Source organism: Marmota monax, unplaced genomic scaffold (genome assembly GCF_021218885.2).
Source record: "Marmota monax isolate L192 unplaced genomic scaffold, Marmota_monax_Labrador192_F-V1.1 WCK01_AAM20220418_F8-fsc00465, whole genome shotgun sequence".
Classification (NCBI taxonomy): domain Eukaryota; kingdom Metazoa; phylum Chordata; class Mammalia; order Rodentia; family Sciuridae; genus Marmota; species Marmota monax.
Window position 1 is genome coordinate 233,724 of NW_026694621.1, and position 8,156 is coordinate 241,879.

Consider the following 8,156-nt stretch of genomic DNA (forward strand, 5'->3'; position numbering starts at 1 on the left):
AGGGGTTTTTGTCTTACTTCCCCATAATCCTGGAGCACTGTGGGAGCATTGAGACTGTCATCATAAGACTGACAATGATAGACAGCCTCATCCTCAGGCTGGAGCCCAGTGATGGTCAGTGAAGCAGAGTTGCCAGACTTGGAGCCAGAGAAGCGATCTGGGACCCCAGAGGGTCGATCACTATTATCATAGATGAGGAGTTGGGGAGCCTTTTCTTGGAGCTGTTGGTACCAGTGCACATAATTACCACCAATATTGTTGCTGCTTCAAGTGCAGGAGATGGTGACCCTTTGACCTGGATTCCCAGATAGTGAGGGCTGCTGAGTCAGCACAGACTGGGCCCAGGACCCTGGAATGAGAGAGACACAGGGAGGGTGATTTTTGTCTAGAAACAAGAGTAGAATCAGGGCCCATATCAGTGTACTCACACACCCTATCCCTCCTTCATATCATGTCACCTGTGCACTGAATGAGGAATGTGAAGAGCAGACAGGACCAAGCCATGATGAAAGTTATCCTGAGCTGTGCCTTCTGTTCCTGATGCTGAGCAGAGGTTCCCCCAACTTTCTCTCTTGCCTTATTCATAGTCTGAGAAGGGGAGGATCTATCTATGCAAATTACGTTCCTCCACGTTTTCTGATTGCACCCTGGGCCCTAGTTCAGATTCCTGTACATAAAGATGCCAATTTGGTGTGCAGGGTTGCAGTTGGGTTGTCTCAGAGGTGTGTAAAGTCACACCTGTGACCCCTAACAACAGAATATCAGGCAGGGCCAAGTGGCTTATTACAATTTTGGTTACTTCCTTACCTCTATTAATTGGTCTGCAGTGCCCCCTGTTGTCCAAGCTCATACACATCATTATGTGACATTGTGATCAGACCTTCCGAGACAGTCCTACATCCTCACCACATCCCCTCTCATTCTGTCTATGGGCCAGTCCAGGGAACCTCTTCTGAGGTTTCTCCATTACCTCAGAATGGTCTTCTTACTTTCCTTAGACCCCTTGTGGTGAATTCATGCATAGTTCTCTTGACACCCCACTGTTTTCAGGACTAAAATAATTTTTTTGATATCAGTTCTTCTCAGGTCAGGATTAAGCAGGTGAACATAAAGTTTCTGGTTTTATTAGCTTGCAGGATACCATTTAGTTTATCCACAACACAAAAAAATTTGTTTCAGAGGTCCTTTCACATAGGACTTGTCAAGGAACTCAGTTGCAAAATCTTACGTGTTGCCATTCAGATGATACACGTGTGCATGTTTTCAAGCTTTCTCAGTTCACATATTTGTAACCTTTATTTTCAGCAAGTGAGACTGAGGGTTGTGACTATGATTCAGTCACAACCATATAGCACTTTAGTCACCACTGGCTACATGGAATGCCATAGGACTGAAGACCCTGAGAGAACTCAGATTGCAGGACTTATGAATGTTTTGTTTATGAAAATGAATTTCTCCTAGGCATTGGCAAGGATGCATGTGGGCTGGGCATGAATCTTTGTTCATATTTCTTCAATATGATTTGGTGTATTTTACAAAGGTCTCATGGTTCCAGCTGAGGAAGTGAATTATATTCTGAATTTTCTAAAATGTTTTCATTTCTTTTATTTTTATTTGTTCTTGTTTATTATAGATGAAAGTAGAATGTATTTTGACATATTTTACATACATAGAGTATAACATCTCATTTTATATGTTACACACAATGTATAATTCCATTGGTAATGTATTCATATATGTAAATAGAAATATAATGTCTGATTCATTCCACTATGTTTCCTATTCCCTTTCCCTCTTCCTTCCATTCATTACCATTGACTAATCCAAAGTACTTCTATTCTTCCCTATACCCATGCCCTTATTATATAACTTATGAGTTAGCATGCACATATCAGAGAGAACATTCAGCCTTTGTTTTTTGGGGATTGGCTTATTTCACATAGCATAATAGTCTCCAGTTTTATCTATTTACCAGCAAATGTCATAATTTTTTTCCTCTTTGTGGCTTAGTAATATTTCATTGTGTGTATGTACCACATTGTCTTTATCCATTTATCTGTTGAAGGGCACCCAGACTGGTTGTATAGTGTAGATACTGTGCGTTAAACTGCTATATACATTGATGTACATTGATGTGGCTGTGTCCCTGTAGTGGGCTCTTTTCAATCTTTTGAGTACAACCAAGGAATGGAATAGCTGGGTCAAATTGTGGTTCTACTTCAAGTTTTCTGAGGAATCTCCATACTGCTTTCCTCAATGGTTGTACTGAGTTGCAAACCCATCAGCAATTTTGAGTGTACCTTTCCCCAACATTCTCACCAACATTTACTGTTTCTTGTATTTTTGATAATTGCCATTCTGACTGGAGTGAGATGGAATCTCAGTTTAGTTTCAATTTGTGTTTCTCTATTTGCTAGAGACATTCAATATTTTTCATAATTTTGACATCTGGATCTCAATATACATAACAAGTGCCATTCTACGACCTAGAAACGTCCATACTTAGGAATGGACCTTACCTCATGGTAAGTTGGTACTTTTCAACTCCATCATAATTTGTAATTAAATATAGACAGCATTAAAAATCAAGTAATTATATTTATTTCTGTGAGAAGAGGAATTGTGTACATTGTAGAATGTATTTTTTATATTTATGAAAGTGTTAGTAAAGAGTTTGGATAACATACATTTTCTGATTAATTGATTATGTTGAAATAAATTCCAATAAGAAAATAAAAATAAAAATAATAGCACATACCATCTCACTACCCACTAGAATGAAAACTATTACAAAATATAGAGAATAAGAGTTATTAAGAATGTAAAGTATTAGCTGGGTACAGTGGAACATGCCTGTAATACCAGTGACTTGGGAGGCTGAGGTAGGAGGATCATGAGTTCAAGCCAGCCTCAGCAACTTAAAAAAGGTCCTAGAAAACCAAGTGAGACTCTGTTTCTAAATAAAATGAAAAAAAAAAAAAAGAAAGATCTTGAAATGTAGCTGAGTGATTAAGGGCTCCTGAGTTCAATCCCCAATACCAAAAAAAAAATGTGAAGTATTTTCCAAATTATATATTGCTCTGAGAAATAGTGACTAGAGCAGTAACTTTGGAAAGTAGTTTAACATTTCTCAAATCACGTTACCATGAGGCCCAGAAATTTCTTTAAAAATTATCTACCATGAAAAATAAAAATATGTGTCCACAGAAAATGTTCATAGTAACATTTGGCATGATTTCCAATTTGGAAATTAATGACATTTAATTGAACATTTTATACAGTTACACTTTATTGTATATAAATTATAAATCAATGAAAATATTTCTAAAATTATATGGGAGTAAATTAATGGCATTGCCTCTCCTCTGTAATCTGAGAGTCAGAACTCCAGACATGGACATTGCAGGGCCCATGAGTATCTCCTTTGGTTTGTTATAATCAGTTGTGGGATGGTCAGTCTCACATTAGACCTAAGACATGTTTTTATAACACTTCCCCATGATTATGGATTACTGTGGGAGCCTTGATGTTTCTGTCCTATGTTGAACAATAGTAATGAGCCAGGTCTTCAGACTGAAGGCCTGAGATGCTTAGAAACTCTATGTTGCCACAATTAAAGCTGGTAAAATAATTGGGGATCCCTGAGGGCTGAGACCTTCCAATCATCACACTTTTGCTGCAGCATCAGAAGTCTTGGTACCATCCCACAGTAGAGCTTCCAACACTGTTGCTGTTTCCAATGCAGAAGAGGGCGACCCTCTGTTCCATAGACACTGACATTGAAGCTTCCTGAGTCAGATCAGGACCATTGAACAGAGGAGGTGGGAACAACTACAAGTGAGTCTAGGGTCATATCCCATATATTTCAAACATAAAAGAGAAAAGAAGCTCCATGTGCCTGCATAATCTTTTCTGCTTTCCACAGATAGTTACCTGAGCAGAGGTAGGAGGATGAGGAGAAGAAAGCCCCTGGCCATGGTGGAGATTCCTGCAGAGACTTGTTTCCTAAGGTTCCAGAGCAGCATCTGAGCTTCCCAGGGGCCTCCTATGCAAATTATGGCCTTCCCCATAACTGACCTCCAGCACCCTGAGCTTTGAGATTTCTCTGCTTATATCTGGGTAGAAGCTATCATGAATTTCTCATGGATGGAAGTGAGTAGTTGGTTTATCACAAGAAACACTGAGCATCAGGCTGCCCAACAGGAGCTGTTGGCTGATGACTACATAAGCAGGCCTACAGTGTTCCCTGTACCTTAGGGAAAGATCAATCAGATCTGACATGCACAGTAGAGGACTGTGGAGGAAGAATATTCTTCCCTACACACTAATCCCTTGCCCCTAAGAAAGAGGCGATATCTTCACTACCTAATAGCCTTCTTTCTTGACTTTAGCTAAGCACCAATTGCAGTTAATGTGGTCTCTTAAGTAGTTCATAATTGTGCTCATTTATCCACCATGAATTTTTTCAGAAGTTGGCAGAGAAGGAGGACAGAGAACAGTGACCTGCAAGCCAAGAACTATTACAGTGTCCTTCACTGGTCAGCGGGATATCCTTTCCAAAACACCTAGTGGATGCCTGAAACTGCTAATTGTACTCAACTCTATTTTTTTCTGACATATATATGCTTATTATAAAGTTTAATTAATAAATTAGGCACAGTGAAATTAACAATATGAACTTATCAAGAAATGTAATAATCATAACAACATACTATAATAAAATTTATATAGACATTGTCAACTCTCCCTAAATATCTTACTCAATTTTTACCATTTTAATTAAAGAAAGCACCTTAGGATTCCCTTTTGGTATAACCTGAATCGCCAGCATCACAACTCTTTTGTGTTGGTGCTGTTATTGAAGAAAATGAGTTTCCTTGAGCATAATCACTCTAATGCCTCGAAATACATCTGACAAATTAGAGGATTATTAAGTTAATAATGGGGCGAATTGAAGATGTATAAAGGCACACAGTATGGATAGATTGACAGATGGATGATTCATGTCCTATCCTAGGCAGATTGAAGCAGGATCGTGTGAGATGTATGATGTACATTGATTCTAAAATTTATGGATTGTTTAGTTTTGAATTTTTTTTCCACTTAGTATTTTCAGATCTTGGATGACTGCCTATATCTGAAACAGTACAAATTGAAACCATGGAGAAGGGGATATTACTGTACTTGGAAGGACCTGAAATGCAGCTTTTCTCTATGACTGCCCATTTTAGACCATTTGAGGAGGGTGCTCCCCACCTTAACCCTCATCCATCTCCATTCTGCATAAATGATGGGAACAGGAAATTATTGAAAAGATATCCTCAGGCATAGTGACAGAGAGATTACATTGTCCATTGTTATCTCTGAGGAACAGAAGGCTACACCTAGGATCCTTGGACAAAGCCATGTGTTATTAGCCTGAGGTGGGACCAATGGGCTGATTATATCTAAATGTTTTTTTTTCATTTAATGTTTTAAAGTCTAGGGACACCCAAACACACAGAATTGGGACACAATATACTTTGTCACCTGCATGTACGTGTCGGTTTATATTTGGTTGGGGAATAATATGTATTTTACATCATTCTCTAGACTAAAGCTTGTAAAACAAATTGGGCCCAGAATGCAGATTCCAATGTACTTTTAAAATTAATGAGTTGAGCATAAAAACAACCATTGGAAGGTATAAAATTTATTGGCACTTAGTATATCCATGATGTTGCACAATTTCTACCTCTTCTTAGTACTAAAATATTTTCTCTGTTTTCAAAGTAAAATTTATACCCATTAACTGAACACTGCATCCCATCTTTTCTGCAGTCTTTGGCCATCAGTAATCTCCTTTTGGGCTGTATATACTTCCATATTTTTGAAAATTCAGGTTCATACTATGACCTTTGATGTTGAACTGAGCATGATTTTCTCAAGGTAAATCTCCATTTTAGAAATTCATGGCAAATTTGTATTCTCCTATGTGAATATGTCACATTTTATTTATCTTTGGGGAGTGGTGATGGGAATCAAGGTGTCTGCTTGCCTCATGATTGTTGTGTGCTTGCACAGAGATTTCCCAGAGCAAAAGTATGTGTTAACATTTTCCAGTTACTATGGTGATGCTGGCCCATGGTAACTCTTGGAAAAAGCTCAGAATTATTAGTTTAACCAGGAAACTAAGAGAACAGCACCCACCCAGGGATAGAGGATTCTTAGCATAGCAAGATAAGCATAATGCCTCATCAGTACTGTTACCTTTAAATCTGTCTGCCTTGTAGAAACTTTCTCAAAAGTAACTTCTGGTGGTAAAATTATATAATAAATGTGTGGAGCCAGTTCAGGGTCACTGTTCTCAATCAGAAGTCAGATTACCACATGATCCTGCTTTTATCTCTAAATGTTTTTTTTTTCTTAGCCCCCCCATCTCCTCTCACCAGTTTCTGGGGTTCAGCTGTGCAGGTCATAGTATTTATCCATTTATTTTCTGATGAAATTTAAATCACATCTATTTTACTTTTTATGCATAGTGTCGTTATGAACATTTGCATACAAATTTGGGGTCAAATGCATGTTTCCATATCTGGGGGAGCATATATCTACAGTAAAATTGTTGAGTCACATAGAAATTCTATATTAAATTTCTAAGGATCTGCTAATTTCTATCCATGTGGAATGCAACATTTGACATTTCCAAGAGAATGTTTGAGGATTCCAATATCTCCAGATATTTTCCAAATCCATTGATATATATTTTTTAACATTAAAGATAAAATAATTAACCTGGATGAGTTAGGAACCATAATCATGAAAGAGCTTGAGATCTTAGAGGGACAGTGAGAGGAACAGAGCATGGATTTTGCTATCTACAGGTGACCACACTAAGTTCCCAGAGCCCAAGCCACTGTCACCTCCACAGCTGTGCATGAACCAAATTTTCTTCCTCTCACTACCATAGACCCCAGAGAGATTCTTTCCTGCATTCAAGAATTATATGCCTATGCAAAGATTTAAATTTTTTATTGAATAATGGCCACACCTAGAGGTTTTTTGAATATATTCATGTAACTTAGAAAGTATCAAAATCATCACAGTTAGTGCCAATGCTTTTCTCCTGACAGGGTGTTTTCACAGGTAATGTGGAGGAGTAGTGAGCTGGGCAGAAAGAGCAGATACCTATTCTGTTTCTACATGGAAGAGTCGTGATTACATGGTTTATCAGTCATTAAACTAATTAATAATCAAGCAATATTCCAGGGCTGCTTAAAGAAACCATCTTGCCAGAATTTGAATATCAGGATTAGTCACAAGCCCTTGGGAGTTAATTACTAAATACTGTCTGGGGGTTCTTTTTTTTTCAACAGGAGGCCAGAGAAATCCCACTCCTCCATCCTCCATTTCATTGAATCAGCAGCATATATAACCAGTTGCAGGGAGTAACTGAACAGGGTGGAGAGACTTAACCCAGTCCTTGAGAAGCCCCAACCTCCAAAAAAATGCAGTATCCCCAAAAACACAGCTGATGAAGAACCAACTCCTCCACCCCAGAGGTGATGCCATGCAGAGAATTGTGGAATACAGTCCTAAAATGTGTTGATTGATTGATGCAGAAAACTTCCTACATAATAAAACACCATGGGTAATATCAGACCATATCCTTACCCCTGGGAGCTTCATTTTCAGCAACTCATTACACAGATCCCAAAGACAACAATATCCAGGAATTCAGGCTTCATACATTTTAAAGAGCTCCTTTCACCATCTCTCTGAGAGGGGAAGCTGAGAAACAGGAAGGCAGTTTGGCACAGACAGCAGGACAAATCTCATTGACAATTTTGCTATTTTGTTTTTGTTGATAGTATTATGTTTTGATTTTTTTTGAATGTGTACTGATTGACATATGATGGACATTTATACATTTACACACGCACATATTTGTTTTTTGTTGTTTTTAGCATTTCTTGAAAATAGCTATTTTTTTTTTGCTCTGTATTTTTTTAATGGTTAGGTTTTTCATTAGTATATTTTGGATTGACTTGCTATAGACCCTTTTACAACTCTGTCTTTCTTTTTTTATACTTATCTTTTTCTTGCAAACAGCCAAACACTATTTTTCTTTATCAATATTCCTTTAATTATTTTACTTCTATTTTTTGTTCCCCTCC

General features: G+C 37.8%; 1 long non-coding RNA gene across 1 annotated transcript; it reads right to left on the reverse strand.

Annotated features, from left to right (window-relative positions):
* Nucleotides 1–209: 209 nt before the first annotated feature.
* On the reverse strand, nt 210–731 carry LOC124078068 (uncharacterized). Its single transcript, XR_006846804.2, has 2 exons — nt 459–731; nt 210–349 (listed from the first exon to the last, which is right to left on the reverse strand). It is a non-coding gene; the product is annotated as an uncharacterized LOC124078068 (long non-coding RNA).
* Between the last annotated feature and the right edge of the window lie 7,425 nt (nt 732–8,156).